Here is an 18,973-nt window from a genome sequence, read left to right on the forward strand (position 1 = left end):
AGGCAGTGTTCCTGAGTGTGTAAGCTATTTATTAACATGGTTCTAGTGTAAATACAAAGTAAAGCTTAAGTTTTATAATCAGATGCAGTTTTAAGTAGTGAAAGAGCACTTTTTTAGAGTCAAACTCAGATCAGACTGGTAGGTCTTCCACTAGCTTTGTAGATGGGGCACATTGCTTCATGTTCAAGCACTTCAGTTTCCTCAGTTAAAGAGTGGTGAGACTTAAAAAAGTTGTCATGAGAATTAAATTAGAATATTTAGACAAGGCACCTTGCTCCATGCTTGCATACTGTTAAGTCTACAATAGTACTTTTCTCTTGTCCTCTTCTTGCTTGGGATTTTGATAGACCTCTTTTGGATTATCTGAATTCTGGCAGGTAAATTCAGGATTTATCCACTTATAGGTTTTCAAAGGAAAAATATGAAATGTTGATTAATTACAACAATGATGTCAAATTTTTTGTTAAAGCAGTCATCATCTTTTGTGGCTATGTTGCTTTTTACGTACATAGCAAGGCTCTTCATACAGACCATGCAAAATGCATATACATATACCCCCTCCCATTAACAACCTTAAAGTACAATGCTAGAAGAAATTTGAAGATAATCAGATCCAAGCATTTCAGGGTAGATACATCTGTGATCCGTAAAGTTTTCCCAATTTGCCTGATATTGACCCAGATCCCCTAACTATTTTTTACAATTGAGGTTGCTCCCTTGTATTCCACCCTCCTTTCCTTCCCCTTTTCTTCACAAGTATTTTCAAGCACTTATTAGGAACCAGATATTGTATTAAGTACTGGCAATACAAAGAGACTAACAGCCATTCTGGCCCTCAGAGAGTTCATAGGTTAGTGAAGATGAAAGGTGACAAATAAATAAGAAATGATATTATATTAAAATAAGTGCTAACAGAGCTATGTACACAACATTGGGGGCTACCTAAGGAATGGTCCTTCCTCATTCCTAATGTGGACTTGCTACCTAGCTTCTTTCAGATATAAGTTGTACTAGATTTTTCTCTGGGTCCAAAACTTCATAACCTATACCTGCTTCTTTCTCCATGCTGCCATTTATTCAAAAACCTATTGAATAGAGAACTGTGCTAGTCCTTGCCATTCATGTAGAAAGCCTGTGTGCGTGTGTGTGCGTGTGTGTGTGTGTGTGTGTATGTGTGTATTTGTGTTGGATGAACGTAGTCCATTAAGAAGAACAAAGATTGAAGATACAGCATTGCTTGGATAAGAAAAGTTTGGGCATGAATGATTTCAAAATCAAATTAAAATAGAAGTCATTTCTCAAAAGTGTGAGAGAAGACTAACCCATGGAGAGAAGAGATAAAGGATGGTGTAAGCAAGGGAAGAAACCATGTAATTAGCTATTTTATAAGAGAAAAATACTTTTTGAATAAAATCAGCAACATTGGATAAAGATTACAGATGAAAGATAATAGTTCTAATTTTGGCTTATTCAAATTGGAAACATATTTGGAGCTTATTCAGTTTTTATCAATTTTTATTTTATTTACAAATTAAGTATAGTATTGCTGTTCACTTGGACTTGAGGCTTACACAAAAGTCAGTGATCAACACTAAGCCCCTTAATTATTTCACTGGGCACATACCATGCTATTTAGAATGTGTCTACAATCAGGTACTATCAAACATCCAGTGTGCCAGTGTGTACAAGGATCACCTAATCACATGGGCATGTATCTGCAAAGGCAATAACAAGGGGCTTCAGATCCACAGCAGCTCTCATGCTGACTCATAAAGAGACAGCTGTCACGATAGACTTGGCAGGGTCCTTCGAGCAGCCCCCATGTGAGAACCATGGAAGAAGTTGGCATAGCACTGATATGGCTGGGAAGTGACTCAGAGGGAAATCAGCCATTTTCGTGATAGTATGGTGATGCACTTTCTTTCTCTGGCCAGTTTCCAAAGATCCTCAATTAAGGATATCCCAGAATGGTTCTAGAATATGCTCAGATCTCACACTTTGCTTTGGAAGCCATCATCTCCCTCCTCGAGGGCCCAATAATTACAACATTGTCTTCAGTGATAGAAGGAAATCAACCTTTCTCTGTACTTAAATCTCAACAGGAATAAGTAAATGCCTGTTTCTGCTGCCGAGGATGGAGGGTCAGAGAGGGTCCAGGTTTTATGTTGAGCCTTTGAAGAAGCACGTCATTTTTTTTTTCCCCATTGGAATGTATTTTTCCATTGGAATGTGAAATGTAAATGACTATTCATTTGTAAATTGTTTAAAATACCATTACAACCAATTATAGTTTTTTAAAAGTCACTTGCAATAGGCACACATATTGATGTCATTCATCTAATTTCTTATCTGTGAAAGTTACTATTTCACTTCTAACTCCTTAGACTTAGTTAAGTCTCCTTTATTTATGCTTTCAGTATTCCTCATAAAATTTCTTTATAGCACATAAAACAGATTTTAATTGCATAGTTTTATAAGTATTTGCTGTCCTCCTCATCATATTATAAGCTTCATAAGGGCAGAGTGCATGCTTCTTTCACTTGCCTTATAGCCTCATCATCTGTCCTAGTGCCTGGCACGTAGTAGAAATACTACAAATGAATGAATGTTAGGATGGTTGGAGGAAAGGGTGTGTATGATGAATAAAGGGCAGTGCTAGATACTGAGGATATATATTAAGATGAAGGCAAGAAGCTTAATTTGCTACCTTCAGGAAGTTTACTGTCTGTGTTGGGCAGTGAAGGAACAAAGAAGGGAGCATAAGTAACTGTAATATATGACATAAATGATGTATCATAAATCACAGGTGAAAATAAAGCAATGTAAGGGAAGATATTACTTATTTACAACACAATTTTAATGGGAAAAACGTATATCACAAGTTACATTCCCATAATATTCATTCTTATTCTCAACCTAGTGCATAAAATATACTATTAAGCAGAATGCTCTTAACCTTTAATGTCAAAAATAAGTGTCTCGACAAAGCCATTGGATAAGATGGTATTGTATCTATCCCAACAGTAAGGCATAGTAATAATTTAAATGTCTTTTTATTTTTAGGAAAAATTAAATTGTGTTCAGTGTAGACTCAAGTGGATATTATTACCTGTAGAATATTTTTTAAATGGCGCTGCAGCATCTGGAAGGTCCTAGGCCAGGGATTTAATGTGAGCCACAACTGCAAACTATGCCATAGCTGCTGCAATGCAGCCAGGTTGGGGATGGAACCCATGCCTCTGTAGAAACCTCTGCAGTCAGATTCTTAACCCATTGGTCCACAGTGGCAACTCCCTACCTGTAGATCTTTTATTTTTATATCATTGTGAAAAGTTTGGTGGGCTTTGCAGCAGTGCGGATTTGTGTTGAAACCTAGCCCTGCTAGACTGGTCTAGAGGAAGTTTTTAATTTTTTTAGCTTTATTTTCCTCATCTAAATAGGAGTGAAAACTAACTTTGTAGGATTGCCATAGTATAGTATTTTTTATATGTAACACTGTTTGGCACAATCTAGATGCTCCATAAATATTAGCTTTTTTATAATGGCAATTATATTATTTTTAAACACCTACTATTTGCACAGAGTTTTTAATTGGTCCCTGAATATGTGCTAGAAAATTGAATATGGCCCAGTGCTCTTGAAAGAGCTTACAGCCTATTCTAAGAGAAGTTTTAGAGGGCAGAAAAGGAAGTGAAATAAATAACAAGATGACAAGAATATTATAGCAATTTAATATAATGCAACATATGTGATTAGAACACTTTGGGGATGATCATGGAGGATTCCATGAGGAAAGTGTACATTGAAAGGGCTTATTTAGATGAATAAAATAAAGCTAAGAGATGGAGTTCCTGTTGTGGCTCAGCAAGTTAAGAACCCAACATAGTATACATGAAGATGCAGGTTCAATCCCTGCCTTTGCTTAGTGGGTTAGGAATCCAGGGTTGGAGTTCTCATCGTGGCACAGTGGTTAACGAATCCGACTAGGAACCATGAGGTTTTGGATTTGATCCCTGCCCTTGCTCAGTGGGTTAAGGATCCAGCATTGCCATGAGCTGTGGTGTAGGTTGCAGACACGGCTCGGATCCCACGTTGCTGTGGCTCTGGCATAGCCTGGCGGCTACAGCTCCGATTCAACCCCTAGCCAGGGAACCTCCATATGCCGCAGAAGGAAGTGGCTCTAGAAAAAGCAAAAAGACCAAAAAAAAAAAAAAAAAAAAAAAAAAGAATCCAGGTTTGCCTCAAGCTGAAGCCATAGGTTTTAGGTAGTGTTTCTGTGGCTGTGATGTGGGCCTCAGTTGCAGCTCTGTTTCGACCCCTGGCCTGGGAACTTCCATATGCCACAAGTGTGGCCCTTAAAAAAAAAAAAAAAAAAAGAAAAGAAAAAAAAAAAAGCTAAAAGAGATTAGAAACTTCTCCACGTCTACTCTAGCTAGCTGGGCGGGGTTCTAATACAAATCGATTCTGCTCCAAAACTCACCAAACTTTTGACAAGGATACAAGGAAATCCTATCCTATACAGAACAAAATTTAGTTTTTCATATGAGCTTTATAGATTTCATGTGGTCCATAGGAAAGAAAAAACAACCACACTTCCGTGTTTGCATGTCAAAGCTCTCCAAAGTTCAGTTCTAGTTAATCTTCCCTTCTTCCTGTGCCATGGAAAATCTCTCTCCTTCCCTCTGTCATTTGCATCCTTGGATCTGAACTCTAGCCATAACAGTTTATTCCATGGGTATAATCTGCAGCTCCTGCTTCTAGGCCTTGGTTTACCAAGACTCTCTGTCCAATAACTAGTTTGGCCACATGTGCTTACAAGTACCTTTTAGCATTCATGGCCCAGTTCAGAATCTGCCTCTTAAGAGAAGTCTCCATAGATCACTTACGTCAAATGACTTGATTTACAGAGCTTTATGATTTAATCATCTGTTGATTACTTAAAATATATGCTTGACTCTACCACTAGACACTGAACTCCTCATACGCAAGGGGCAATCCATCCTCATCTGTGAAAGTTCCTCAGAGCAGATCCCACCAGCACGTCATTGCAGGAACACAATAAAAAATGAATTGTCTAAACAAATACTGAAAGTCTTAGTTCAACGCGTAATTTATATGGGTCCTTCATTTTTTATGGGATAGATTTTCATGCTTAGATAAGTCTTTATTTCCCCCCTAAAGTATTTAAGTTTAGAAGATGCATTTCGGGGCAAGTTCGCTTAAAGCTATTGAGGTCAAAGCTACATATATTCTCCCCCCTTTCCTGCAAGGTGCTCTGCCTCACCCCTGGTAGGGCCTTAGCAATGAATTTTTATAGTCACATGATTTTGTAAAGTTGTGAAAGCACTATCACTAAGCTGAGATAGGTTAGCACTCTAGGCCACACCAGAGCTGGATCTGCCCTTGTGTGAGTGAGGGGAGGCCACTGCAAGGTTCACATTGATGACCAGCTGCTTAGGTGAAGTTGACTAGATCTGAGTTGAGATGACTTCACCTCAGGAGAAGGTGGGCATATGCTTTCGAGCTTTCACCTACTTTGCTATCCCTCAGTGAGCACTTGTCAGCTCACTGAGATAATGTTGGTAAGCCAGGAAATTTCAATGAGCCAGAACTAGTGAGGCTCATATTAAGTTGGCAGCTTTTCCATCTGTGGGTTAGCCAGTATTTTTCAGTAACCTGCCTGGGGTGCACCTGGAGGTGGCAGCCACTCTAATTGCCACATCAGTATCAACACATACAAGGTATCAATTCCAACACTTAAGCCTCCTAAGTATTATGGACGGTATCAGGAAAGGAAAAGGCGGATGCCATCAGGCCCTAATCTGAAACTGGATCCTCATTATTTATAAGGAGCTTGGAATAGTCAGCCCAATAATATTGTTGAAAATGAGCCAGATGTCCTTGGCATCTATTGGAAGAGCAAAAGCTCCAACATGGGCTTTAAGAAAAAGCTTTTTTTAAGGAAAGTTTTGTCCAAATATATGCCCAAGAGTGGGATTGCTGGGTCATATTTACCTGCATATTCATTGCAATACTAATCACAATAGCCAAGACATGGAAACAACCCAAATGTCCATCGACAGATGACTGGACTAGGAAGATGTGGTATACATACACAATGGACTACTACTCAGCCATAAAAAGAATGAAATAATGCCATTTGCAGCAACATGGGTGGAACTAGAGACTCTCATACTGAGTGAAGTAAGTCAGAAAGAAAGAAAAATACCATATGATATCACTTCTTATCTGAAATCTAATATAGGGCACAAAGGAAACTTTCCACAGAAAAGAAAATCATGGACTTGGAGAATAGACTTGTGGTTGCCAAGGGGGGAGGGGGAGGGAGTGGGAAGGATTGGGAGTTGGAGTTAATGGATGCAAACTCTTGCCTTTGGAATGAATTAGCAATGAGATCCTGCTATGTAGCACTGGGAACTATGTCTAGTCACTTATGATGAAGCACGATGTGGGAAAATAGAATGTGTACATGTATGTGTAACTGGGTCACTATGCTGTACAGTAGAAAAAAAATTGTATTGGGGGAAATAATTAAAAAATAAATTAAAAAAAAAAGAAAAAGCTTGAGGGAAGCATTGATCTCACAGCTGCTGACCTTCAGAGACAGCTGGATTTTGAGACTGCAAAGAGCATCTTGGTGGGAGGCAAGAGCCACAGCACCTAAGTGATTTTGCAGAATATACCATAGCTAATGGCCTCATTGACATGATGGAAGGAAAGAGTATTTTCCTCTGTATTTCTTGGATAAATAAAATTTAGCAAGTCTCTACTGAGGAGCTGGATATAATCTATAATATGATTCTGCAGTGACTCATCTCTTCCACCGTTGTCGAAATTCTTACAACCTATTGGAATAGATCTGAGGCTAGTAAGGATTTACCCTGTTTCTGAAAACCAGCTACCAAATTACACATCTTCAGGATTTCTCTTTGAGTCAAGGCCATAGTAGAGGAAATTTTCATTAAATTTACCAAAAAACAAAAACAAAAACAAAAAAAACCCATACACGGTGGCCTCCCCAGAGTGACTATTCCCCCATCCCAAGCTCTATCTTGGCTTTGGGAACTGCTTTCCCAGGATTTAGGAAAGAGAAGTAAGGCCCAAAACATAATATCACTTTTCTTATCTTAGAGGTGACCAACCCTTTAAAGTACAATTGCATAAAAGACCTGGTCTTTTATGTGGCAAAAATGGGCAGTTACATTATATTAGTAAGTAAATCACCACCTACATTTCCACACACAATATGCCACCTTTCCTCCTTTTGTAGTTCCTTTCCTCCTTTCCCCTACTTAGGCTTTGGGTTAAGCAACATGAGCAGCTTGGGACAGGCTTTTACTGTAAACCTCCTTGAAACAATGACTTTAAGATTTTGCAAGAACCAAAGAAAGGTAGATTAATAAGTCTGAACAAAGAAACAGTGTCATGACATTCTGATACTCAGTAGCTTCAGGAGAGAACCATGATTTCCACCTAATGGTGATAAGTAGTAAACATATTCAGTCTCAGGGAAACAAAGACAATGAAAGTATAGTGTTCCTGAGAGATTTGATACATATTCTAGCAAGTGACCATTACATTATCACTTGAAGGTGGGGGGAGTGGATATGTGGGTGTGAAGTCAGCGTTTCTGCTGCCACTGGAATGGAGGGGAAGCAAGATTAACAACACTCTTCTATTGTTACTGCTCTGGTGAGGGATTGTAAGAACAAACCACTTATAACTGTATTATCCCAAAGAGGGAAGTAACAACCAACCATTCTGTTTCTAGAGTACCACCAAGATCTTTCTAACCACTGACCATCTCACTAGGTATAAATCAAAATCTTATTAAATAATTGAAATACACAGTAATTTTTCCTCAAAGAAAGTTGTCTTTGCAGAATTTAAGACCAGAGATGCCTTTTAGTTTAGGTGGTTAGTACCTGGTGTTAACAAGGCCAAAATCCTAATAATGTCTTATAAACACCTGTTTAAAAAGCAATGCCATGTTATCACACTTTAGCCTTCATGAACACTGAAAAGTACCTGTGTCAAGTGGTGGTAACTCTAGTTCACAGACTGAAAGGAAAAACAAAACTGAGGCTCAGACAAATTTAGAAACTTGCCAAGTAATGATCACATAGTAGTAGAGTGGAAATGGAATTAGGACAGCTGACTTTTAATTAATTACAAATTATTTTAAGACAGTCAATGTCTTTAATGTAAACCGCCTTTGGAAAATGCTGGTGTGTGTCAAGGCTGGATCAGAATAAACCAAACATCACCTGAGGATTGACAAGGAAAAATGCTGCCCATTTTAAAAACGTTTTTCCGTCTAAGATAGACTCAAGAAAGGTTACGAACCTAGTGGACTGTATATTCTAATAAGGGGCAATCACAGAATAAAAAGGCTGGCTGCACCCCTTATAATGAGATGGTGATACCATTAGTAAGATAGCAATTCTCATCATATTTAAATGTTGTGTTATCTCATGGCTATATAATACTTAACAGTTTTTCCTCAAATTCTGTCAGCTTTCCTTATAATGTTTCAAAATTATTAAAGACTAAAAGACAGGTGTCCTAAAGAACCTTCATGTGTCTTAAAGAACCTTCTGTAGGCTCTCTTTAGTTAAAGTCTCCATGTCAACTCGCTTGTAAAACAAAGAGAATTATCCTTTTCTTGAATAGCAATCTATAAAATTCAGGACCAGTGGAGAACTGCCATATGCACCAAATCAGTCCTTTCTTACCATTGGCTGCTAGAAAATGCTACTTAGACATAGCTCAATAGTGAAATGTTGTTTTAAAATCTTTGCCTTGGTTATTGCTAAACTGTAAATATAGACACATATTCTATAAGAACTTAGGAAATTGAAGTTCACTGTAGTCATAGGTTCTGAGAATAAATTGATTTTAATCTAAATGATCAAGTATTTTATTAATAAAAATCATCATCTTTAAATAATGTTCCTACTTTTGCCGTTATAGAACATATTTGATTTCTCAGAAGAAGGTGTACATTCCATCCACAGAGGGTTTAGAGTGGGCTCAGAGTTTATGTATGTTAAATAATGATTTTGGGTGAGTGAGGGGGGCAGCTGTCAAGGGAACAGATCAATTGGCTGATTGAAATGTCATTTCTGCACTTGCTGTAGGATGTTGCCATGTCTCTTTTCTGTCTCTCTTTCTCTTTATTCTCTCGTATTTTGATTTAGATATAAAGGCTGAGACATAATTTAAACTGACAGCAGAATCAAACAGTGTGACCTTGCCAGGATTGTTACAGGCCTTCAACACAATCCACTGGGGGTAAAGCGTGGGCAGAGCGAGGAGTGAGTGAGAGCGAACACGAGGAAAGAGTCAGCCTCTCCAGATGGCCTTGCTGCTCATGTGCTCCTAGAGGGCTGGTCCCAGTCTGGATGTGTCCAGACCTGACTGACAGGAGAATGAGAACTGGAATGAGAAGGAGCATAGAGGAAAAATTAGGGCAAGGGCACATGACAATGACTGGAGCAACGAGTGGTAATGCTAATATCAGGCTGGTATGTGGCTGTATCAGAAGTTGAATAATTGGTATTTAATGTTTTAGAGTTCTGTCTTTCCCTAGTAAGGATAAATAGCCAGTGTTCACCTTGATAAAGGATAACCAGATAAATTCTGTCTTGCCAGATGACAGATACTATGAGGATGATGGGCAGGAGGGCACTTAAGGCCTTAGCTCACAGTGGACACCCCCAAAGGTTTCTAAGCAAAATCTGTGATTTGTAGATTTGTACAGGTGGGTTGCCTAATAGATAGGTTTGAGATGATTGTAGGCAGTGTAAATGGTTTCTAGCTTTTTTGCAACTCAGAATGCCAGTATATTAATTGGCAAATTTGATATCCTTTTCCACCATGCAGCATACACCTGCCTGCTAGCTTCAGGATGACTCTCTCCATCTCTTAGAAGGCTTGGAAGCCAAAATCACAGGTGGTTGGACATCTCTGGGGAAGCCTGGATGAATCACCTTGCACACCCCCTGCCCTGAATAATGATGGAAAAATCCATCAAAGTTGCCTTTCAGAAGCACCACTTTCGAAAAATAGAATGGAAAAAGGCGGGGCAGTGTGTGTTGATGGTGAGACGTTTCTTAGCAAAAACAGCAGTGGAAAGTCATGGTGTAAGGAAGGATTAGGAGCAAATTTTTGATGGAGGAAAGGTCTCAAATATGGGGCCATATCTGTTACTGGACATGAGAGTGATGAGGATAATAATACAAACCACAGAAACAGCTACCTCTGAATGAGCACTTGCTAGATACCTGGCATTGGTTTAAGTGCCTCAAGTGACGTTTCATTGAACCCTGACAGCAGTGTGCTGAGGTCTCTGCCTGCAAAGTGACAGAGCCAGTCTTTGAACATATGGATGGATTCCAGAACTTCTTCCCTTTATCATGATGGATTCTATCCCCTGTCAACTAGTCCAATCCATTCATGAGCCCAGGCTTTGGACCTGGGGTTCTAAAGGCAACAAGGAAGCACAGACATAGTTTGTGTCCTTCAAGCAACTTAATATTTGTAATTGGTAAAGAAAGACTAAAATGTGAAACTCTGTGAATTTTTTTCTAGAATGAGATGAAATATAAATAAATAAAGTTTTTCCATAAAAAATGGAAAATAATAGTTGTGGTTTAAAAATGATTCTTGGTGGGCATATCATATACCATGTAAGGTGGAGCCTGTGAGAAGAGTGAAACTAAGCTGAGTCTGAAGAAGGGTGCAGGATTGGGAGGGGTGGAGGGAGAAGGGTCTTGCCAGCAGCAGGAATCACTTGCAGACTGAAGTGGGCAAGAGCCTACCATAGCTGAAGGATGATGAGTTGATTGGTGAGGTGGGAAGGAAGAGCCTAGTCTGGGAGGGAGGAGCTGCAGGCTGGATTAGGAAAACCGTCCTCTGAGAAACAGTCTGAGGAAGGAGAGGAGGCTTGATGTGGAAGCAAAGCTGTAGTAGGTTTCTGAGAAAATGGGGTAACAGAGGAGACAAGTAGCATCCCAGCCTGTTGTCATAGCCATGCTGATAGAATTGAGACAAGAGAGGCAGGAAATAAGGATGCCATCCTTGGATATTCTTTTCTTTGGGTAGAAGGGATGAGAGCTTGCCTGGGGGCTGTCTGGCTCACAGGACAGAAGGAGAGGGTGGAATCCAACATGACTACCTAGATTCTTCCTTTTCTTGTCCCCAGTCTTCTTTGGTTCCCTGAGGCTTTGCATGAAGAGATGTGTATCTCAGAATCTGACCAGACCTCCATGGAGCCATAGAAATTCAACAAGTGGAAATACAGGAGGCCCCTGAAGTTTTGGAAGCCCTGAGCTCAGGGTCAGAAGCATCATACAACTGGGTACCAATTACTTGACAGAGGAGGTGCTTTTATCTCTATGCTCTGCAGCTTCTAATTCCAGTGTCCAAATCTGCCATAATATGCCATGTGGACTGTGAATTCAGTCTGTTATGATGTAGTGCTGCCACTCCTTACCCCTTCATCTTGCTAGCATCTTTCATATTTAACTCTCTTGGTCTAGGACTTAATAGTTCTTAGTAGGTTCTTAGTCATCTCTATAGCCATGTGACATTGAAGGTGGAGAGGAGATTACTAGAGGTAAATTGATGAAGAAGATGGTTTTAATAGTTGTGGTTACATCACCTAGTCTATCTTTTTTAAAAAACCATCTCTAAAATGTTAACATAACTTCTGTGAAATGGAGCTTTAACATCCGAGAGCCCAGCTTTTGCAATGAAAGACAGATGTCAATAGATCTTGCGCTCCACACAACAGAAATAAATCAGGCCTGCCTCTTTTTACAGGCTCCTCAGTCAGCTCACAGGCCTGAGATGGAATATATGGGGTTTCCCTACTCCTAGCTCCATAGATGGGAGTGGGGGAAGCAGGCCTGTAAATATACCTTCCAGTGGAAAAGAGCCGTTGTATGTATATAACACGCTCCTCCCTGATTCTGCAAGTTGAGCCTCTTCCTTCAGCTAACTGGAATTTCCACATCATTTCCCTCCACAAGTTTCCTTGACTTGGCAGTTTTTCTGATTGCCTGGCAGTCATAGGCCATCAGTCTTTTGCTGATATAAGGACCTAGGGAATGAGGACATTGGGAATACATGAGGCTGTTCTGAGGACCCAAGCCCAGAGCTGTCCCTAAGCTGAGATCTTTGTTGCTTTTGTTGCTAACAGAGATCCAGAGTCTTCTCCTTGTTCCTCAGTGGGCTGGTTTCCCCTTTCCCCCTCACCCACCAGTGCCACTGTCCTTTCCCTTTTAACTTTGCCCACCTCAGGCAATCCCTCTGTATATTTGTGAGCAGAAGTCGTTCACAGATATCCCGGAGACGTTATGGAGTGTGTGATGGGGCTCCACCATTTATGTTTGAAGGAAATAAAATAATATCACTATGGTCCACTCTAGCAACCCATGTCCAGAGCACAGGGCCCTTAGAAAATCACATTTCCTCCTTCCAGCTCTTCACAGGTTTCCCAGCCTCAGAGTCAAAGACAGCCTTCTTTTAACTGAGGTTCCCTTACATGATCCTTTTAAGGACTATGAGGAGTAGTGAAGATACTTTTAACAGACAGCCACTGCAGCTGTCTAAATCTAGCACCTCTGCTGAGCTTCCCTTGCATTAATAGTCATCCACCAGTTAGAAGAGAAGGCATGCAACATTGTAAGATATTTTTCACTTTAACATTTTTATTTTAGAGCTATTTTATTTATTTATTTTAAACCATGTGTATGTTTTAATTTTTATATGTATCGTGGTTTTTTTTTCCATTATAGCTGGTTTTTTTCCATTTTCTACTGTACAGCATGGTATATATATATACACAATGGGATACTATTCAGCCATAAAAAAACAACAAAATAATGCCATTTGCAGCAACATGGATGGAACTAGAGACTGTCATAATTGCATGAAATAAGTAAGACAGAGCCCTTTTAGATCTACATAAAAACTGTGAAGGTAGTATAGCAGCTTCCCACAATAGACCCATTTATATCCCTCTGTTACGTTAGTGTACACATTTGTCATGATTAATGAGCCAATGTTGATATATAAGTATTAACTGAAGCCTATATGTTATTCAGATTTCCTTGTTTTTTTTATCTAATGTCCTTTTTTTGTGTTCTAGGGAACCCATCTAGACACAGCATGACACTTAGTCACGTCTCCTTAGGCTCCTCTAGACTGTGACAATTTATCAGGTGTTCTTGTTTTTGATGACCTTCACAGTCTTAAGGGGTACTGGTCAGATGTTTTGTAGACTATGCTTTAACCAACACTTGTTTGATATTTTTCTCAAAGGTTGGGCTCATGTATTTGGGGGAAGAAACCACAAGGGTAAAGTTACCCTTTTCAACACATCCTATCAAGAGTATATTATATATTGTCAATATGACTTACTGTCGTTCATGTTGACCTTGATCACCTGGCTGAGGAAGCACTGACAGGTTTCTCTGCCATAAAGTTACTGGGTTTTTTTTTCCCCCTCTTTTTATATTGCACTCTTTATAAGAAAATCACTATACACAACCCTCACTGAAGGGGTGGGAGTCATATACCATCTGCTTGAATGTAAGACATCTGCATAAATTATTTGCAGTTTTCTGATCATGAAATTTGTCTATTCTCCACAATTTATTAATTCAATTGTTTGTAACAGTATGGACTCATGGATGTTTATTTTATAGTTGGAATATAACACTATTTTATCTTATTGCTTAAATTATGTAGCTTTGGCTATTGGGCATTTGTTCATTTGTTTCCTCTATTCCTTTGACCATATCCCCATTATTGTGGGATTTCGATTTCTTTGTTTATGAGCTCTTTCCTTTCTATATTATTTGTTTCCTTTCTTTTCTTTCTTTTAGCTGCTGTAAGATATTCCAGGTTCCTCTTGAGTATTTCCTTCCCCAGTCCTAGAATGACCATTTCGTCAAGGAACCCTGGTTCCTTTGATTGTAGAATTGAGTTAGAAATCAAGATCTGGATGCTAGGTGGTAATCAGCATTTTTGAGTACCCCAACCTGACTTTTTATGGCAAGATCTATGGGGGTGATGAATATATATTTCATAATAACCTTGTGAAATAAATGTTCATATTTTATTTTGTAAGATAAAAAATGGAGTACTAGAGAGGTTAAAGAATCTTCCAAGTTTATATAAAGAGTGAGTATAAGGGCTAGAATTGGAACTTTGGTTGTCTAATTCCATAGTTGTACTTCTCAACCCTTTAAATTGCATCATACAATGGTGACATCAGAAATAAGTGAAATACAAAAAATGGGTTCACAGGGTGCACATGAACATGGTTTTGATTCTCATCTTTGTGTGTGTGTATCATTATCATAAGGTTGTTAGAGCTGTACATGCAAAGCTTGAGAAATTTAAGCTTCTGCTTTGTCATGATCATCTTTATCATTTTCATTATCTACTACTGCAAACTTATGTTTCCCATTCTTTAACCATTGATCATGGGCATCCTGGAATATTCCTATCTTTACCTTACAGAAAGTGTAATTTCATAAGCCAAATAATTCACCTGTGGGTGTCCAGTGTCACCATACATAATATTTGATACATGAGTGAATTCCTTTTAACCATGGAATTTCCTATTCTGCTGCATAGAGTAAGGCAAGGAAAGTGTGGACAAGGCAGAGGGAAGGAGTATTGGAGGAAAAGTGCTTACCTTTGACCAAAATGACCAGATTGGTTGGCAAGTGAGCCCAAATCTCCTTTCCCTAAAGCCTCTGCAAACTTCGACATGGTCACCAGAGTCTTTAGGTCCCTACCTGCTGGTGGGTAGGTGGATGGGGGCCCAGAGGAAACACGTGTGTGTGTGTGTGTGTGTCCACATATCCCTCACTTCTTTTGCTCCAGAAATGCAGAAAACTGCATCCAGGGTGAAGGACTTAGGCAAGGATTCATGACAGAAGCCGGATCATGATGATGACGGCCTTCGTTAATACTGGTGGTAGCCTCACTTCCTAAATATTAACCCAAAGTTATACACAACTATCATTCACAAAGCTACAAAATGGAAATCTCCCATTTCTGCCTTAGCGTAGCAGGATCCAGAAAGACCTATCATAAAGCACATGCTTGAAACAAGTAGAGCTACCAAACAGCGATGCTGGGTAAAATGTGAGCAGAAAAAGCGATGTTTCATTAATGAACTAAGGTTAGGATTTTCCTTTCTTTCAGCTGTCGTGTTTAGGGCTTAAGCACCTTTGATCTAGAGAAAGACATCAGAAGATATTTGAGATACAGGGACTTCATGGAGTCACTTGGATACTTCTAATGCAGGGGCTGTGATCAAGAGGCCCTGGGCAAGCAGTGCGAGCTTTGCTGAGTGCTGCATTGTTCTCCTTAAAAACTGCAGACAGCTGGGCCACAGTTTACCTCTGGCCATACAGGTGGCAGCAGAATATGACATGGGAGGTGAAGAACATAAAAAGAGCTAATCCAAGTTGAGGAGTGGGCCTGATTCACTGTTCTGATATTTTGTTAATCCTCACTCTGGCCAGTGCCAAGTTCCTGGCTGCCCTTCAACGTAACTCTGTTCTGCTTTGGCAAAAAGGAGAGATACCTCATGGGATTCATTTCCTTAGAGCCCCACTGAGCTTTTGATGGCAGCTAAGGCTGGTATTGCAATGAAACATAACAAAAGAAGGAAGACAAAGCAAGGAGGAGACAAAGCAAGAAAGAAGAAAAAGGAGTGGTAAACTTGTACAGTCCTTCCTGATTAATCACTAATGAAGTGTGTGTTGAAGATGAAAGAAGATTATAGGAATGAATGCATGGGCGAATGAATCTACCTGGCTCTGGTCAAGGGGGCACCCACTCTCTCCTTTCTTTTCTCTAATACTTTCCTTCATAGAATTATGGGAATACAAAGAGCTGAAATTTCCCAAAAAATCGTGTAAAGCAATCTTCTTCATAGATGAAAATTTGATTCCTGGGAACCTGCACTCAAACCTATAGTTTTGGATTCGCATCTCCCCTCCCCACAAGCTGCCATGTCCTTCTTTGTATTTCCCCTTCTCATCCCATGACCATTCCCTACCCCATGCAGCATCAGTCCTGTATCTGTTCCTATTTCTGCTCTATTTGTAACTTAACTTTCGGATGGAAGCACGGAGCCTCACTGATTGCTGGCAGAGCTCTGCCTCTGTGCTTAGGAGCAGTCCCTGGCACTGGGCACCCGTCCAAGAGCAGACACTGTGCTCAGTGAACAGCTCTGGAGCTGCGTCTCCAAGGAAGCAGGTTGAAGTCCAACACTGTCTTCCCGCTGCTTTGAGTTGACGTTCTACCACCAGTATTTCTCTCACCAGGTGAAAAGCAGGGAGGTATTGCTGCCAAGGTTAGCAACACTAGACGTAGGAGGTGGCCACAGGGAGCATCTGTGACAGCTTAAGGATTCTTAGCTTGATGGATGGGTAAGAAGATAAGAGGAGACATCTGAGTTTGTTTACATAGGACTACTGTCCGTGAACCTGAGAGGGTTGACCTTCAGGTCATGATGAAATGTCTCTATGTTTTCTCAAGATAAGAGTGAACAACAAGGTCAGAGGATCTGAATTTTCATCATGATAGGGCTCTTTGGGACAAATGATTCTTGTTCAATAATTTGCATGTACTTTTGTACATTACCCATTCATCCAGGCACACATAGACCATGTGTGACAGTTTTAGTTTCAGACGAGTAAATGGGAGGTAATGAAAACAAGACTTAAAGTTTATATGGGTCATAATGCCTCAAAGTTAATAAAAGGTTATAGCACACAAAAGGAATGGTACCATGAGATAAATGGCACAAAGGCAGGAAAGTATAAGATGTGTGCATAGGCAATGAAAAGAAAATATTTTGAGAGAAACTAGGGTTTTAGTAAGGGTGTAATGAATGAAAACTTTGAAGAGAATGACATGCCTGGGTGAGGTGTGTCCTCTTAGACTAGTGAGCCAGTATTATTTATTAGGGAAATGATTTTATTAAAAATAATTTTTAAAATTTTAGGAATACTAATCTGGCTGCATGTAAGTGATGCTTTACAAAGACTAAAGATGAGAAACAGTGATTTCAATTAGAAAAGGCTGTCAGTTTACACAAACTAAGTTATAAGACCTACATTAGGCTGGTGGCAATGAGAAAGAAAGATAAAGATGGATAGATGGGTGGCTGGGAGAAACATTGTCTGGGAATAAGGGTGCCACCCCATGTACTTTGTGGGGCTAAGGGGAAGAGGGGAAATCTGATGCACATGTTAGATGTGAGAGCAATGTACCTATAGCCTCATTCTCCCAGTGGTATCAAAGTGGGATGATGTTTTTAAATATGATCAACTCCAAGGTTTTGACCTTGGCTGATTAGAAAAATGGCAGCATAACCAATTTAAAAAAGCAAAGAGCAGAAATATTTTATGGGACAAGAAGGAGGATAAATAATAAGCTGTAGATAATAACATAATATGAACTGGAAGGCCGTGGATAATACAGAACCGGTGCTCAGTAAAGGCAGCAGGTTGGAGCTGAAGGTTTGGCATTGTTTACATAGAAGTAAACATGTGAATACAAGAATGGATGTAAAAATGGAAGCTACAATTATAGGTTAATGTTCAAAACCAGAAAATTAATTACATCCACAGTGATGCACATAAAACCTTCCTATTTGGAAAGAGGCTTGGGTTGCCCTCATTTCAAATCTCATCCCCTGTTTACTTCACTTTTTCATTGCATGCAACTGATTATTGTCTAAGATTTGGCAGATCATCATATTTATGTTTTTCTGTGTCCTGTGAAATAGATTGAGTGAGTCTAGAAGGTCTCAAATAATTTTCTGCCCCATCAGATTTGCTTCTCTGTCCGGCCTGGGAAGGCCTGATTCCTCTGGATCTTGTGAAAGAGCCTCTGCCCCGGGCTGTATTTGCTTTCTGTGAGCTCCATCAGCCATGTGAAGCCCACCAAGCTTTCTCTTTTTTTTCCCACTGATGGGCCTTGTTTCTCCCACTTGGAATGAGCTCTTTGACTTCTTGTGTCTGCACAGCTCTGTTCTGCTCATACTTGTATCCTCCTCCACCGTTTAAGAAACCAGGAGATTACTATATCTTTTTATAATATTGAAATAATTCTTTATAGCCTTTATGGTTTCCTAAGTGCTAGTACATGTATCTCATTTTGTTTGGGGGACAACCCAGGAGTGGAGTCCACCAAACAATTATGCCCACTTTACGGATATAAGGAAACTGATGACTTGGTAGCATTTGTATAATAAACACACATTGGAACCCAGATTTACAGTCATATTTTCTGACTTCTCACCCAGTCCTCTCATCTAGTGACAACACCTTTCATATAATCTCTGCCACAGGAAATCCCATAAGCTCTATCTCAGTGTGAAATAGTCCTTAAGAGCACTGGTTTCTGGGTCACACCATCTTGGTAGTTTTCATTCTGCTGTGAAGCCTTGCAAAGGCTGCATAAACTCATTACCTCTACCATGTTTGGAATAGCAGTATCCCCATCATAGTGTTACTGTACAAATCAAATAAAATTATGCTGTAGAGACTGCATAGGGATCATTCAACCCAGGTGAACAGCAATTGAATTATTTATTTAGGCTTTATATTGGTATGCGATCATGAGATACCTAAGAGTTCCCCCTAAAATTCATATTGCATGCCCTTGAATGTCCCTTTATAGTAAGAGGAATTTGCATTTGGGGGAAATAAAGCATATTTTCAGAGACAAGTAATTTATTATATATACTTATTGGAAGTGAAATAATAAATTCAAAACAGTTAAGAGACAGTAGTCTTTTTGATTCAATAGTCCTTAGTTGAAACAAGCTTAGTTCAGCCTGGAGGTTAAATTTTTCATTTTTGCTTTGCCTTTTCCTCATCCTTATTCATCTTTTCTCTTCCTTCAACGA

The sequence above is a fragment of the Sus scrofa genome, chromosome 13 (genome assembly GCF_000003025.6).
Source record: "Sus scrofa isolate TJ Tabasco breed Duroc chromosome 13, Sscrofa11.1, whole genome shotgun sequence".
Taxonomy (NCBI): domain Eukaryota; kingdom Metazoa; phylum Chordata; class Mammalia; order Artiodactyla; family Suidae; genus Sus; species Sus scrofa.